The sequence below is a fragment of the Muntiacus reevesi genome, chromosome 12 (assembly GCF_963930625.1).
Source record: "Muntiacus reevesi chromosome 12, mMunRee1.1, whole genome shotgun sequence".
NCBI classification, from domain to species: Eukaryota; Metazoa; Chordata; class Mammalia; order Artiodactyla; family Cervidae; genus Muntiacus; species Muntiacus reevesi.
This window is the reverse complement of record NC_089260.1, coordinates 42,586,167-42,587,918: the sequence shown is the minus strand read 5'-3', so window position 1 is coordinate 42,587,918 and position 1,752 is coordinate 42,586,167.

Sequence of the window (1,752 nt, the reverse complement as noted above, 5' to 3'; positions counted from 1 at the left end):
CAGGAAAGCACAGGTTCAAATACAGGCTCTGGAACCTGAGAGCTCTGGGAACTTGGGTAAGTTATTAAATCACAATTTCTCTATCTATGAAGTGGGAAAATAATACCCTCACCTTGCCAGACACAGTGAATTGTTGACCTGAAAGAAACGCTAAAATCATCAACGGCCAGCACAGCTAGGTGAGAAAAAAAATCCCCCAGATTGATCGGAAAATAAAGAGAAAAATACTGACAAATCTGAAGTTTCCAGTACTCCAGATATTTAAAACAGACAAAGATGATCTCAAGCATATTTGGTGTTCCTGAAGTAGAGAATTCAAAAATATGGGACAGAAAGAGTAAATATTCAAAGATGCAATGAAACAAAAAGTTTCCCCAAAATGTAGAAAAAATTGAATATGCAGTTTCAAAAGAATATACTACCTTCCAGGAAATTTGACATAAAACTCCAGATTCTGGCTTCTCACATGACAGAAGAACTGAAGCTAGGCAGTGAGTGCCCATCTATGAATGGAAAAACATGCCCCAGCTCACCACAGCCTTCATCTGATTGGTGACATTCACTGTGCTACCGGCTTGGTGTCTGTAGGCAGATGAATTGATGGTCTCCCCTGGACTACCTAACACTCCAGCCAAATACCTCATTCCCAAATGCATAGTATTCCTTGCTTAGGTTATTCCATTTTCCTAGAAATGCCCTCTCCGTCCACCGTCCATGTCTTTAAGGCCCATTTCTGACACTGTGTCGTCCATGAAGCTTTCTCTGCCTTCCCTGCTGGATGTTAGTTACTGCTTCGTTTTTGAAACTCTGTTAACACCCCGTGGGTCTCTTACGGCCCATTTCTCATTCTCCACTGGATCAGTCATTGGTATCCTTGATTTCTCCCTGTTTTTCAGGGAGGTGTATTGACAAACACTCCTCCCCAACTCCTCAGGCTTTCTTTTTTTCTTTTTGATGTGGACCATCTTCAAAGTCTTTATTGAATTTGTTACAATATCGCTTCTCTTTTTTATGTCTTGGTATTTTGGCTGCAAGGCACATAGATCTTAGCTCTCCGCCTGGGGATTGAACCAGCACCCCCTGCATTGAAAGGTCAAGTCTTAACCACTGGACTGCCAGGCAAGTCCTTCCTCAGGCTATCTTGAGGAAGGTTCTCTACTCTTGACCTAGACCTTCCTCCTCCCCACAGAGATACAGCGGGTCTCTCTCCCACCCCCTTTCCCTTCAGGGATGCCTTGTGTATGCAGGAGCGATGCCTTGTTCTGCCTGTCAGTAAAGGCCTGACTGAGCAGGTGAGCCTGAGGTTGTCAGCGACACCTGAGGGTGTGCATTTGCTCAATGCTCATGTTCAGTGTTAGGAAACCCACTGCTGCCATACATCCAACGCAGCGTTTCCTTTCCAAGTTTTATCAACAAGCAAAACGAATATTCTCATCTTCATCTGCTTGAATACTTACCTCAAAACTGCTTCCAAACTCAAGCAAGGACAAGGTGAGGATCTCATTGGGTGTTTTCTAACCCCCAAAATAAAGACTCACTCTTGAATCTGTTGCAGCTTCTAGCAAAGCTCATCATAAAGACAGACACTCAAAAAGCATTTATCAACTAGAATCCAAAGGTGTAACTGACGTGCATAAAATTGACAGACTAAAATTTTTCTTATGCTTATGTGTATCAACTATAAAAATAATTATCTTAGTGTCTCTGTGAAACTAACAAAATACAATATATTTCGTATATAACAGAAAACAC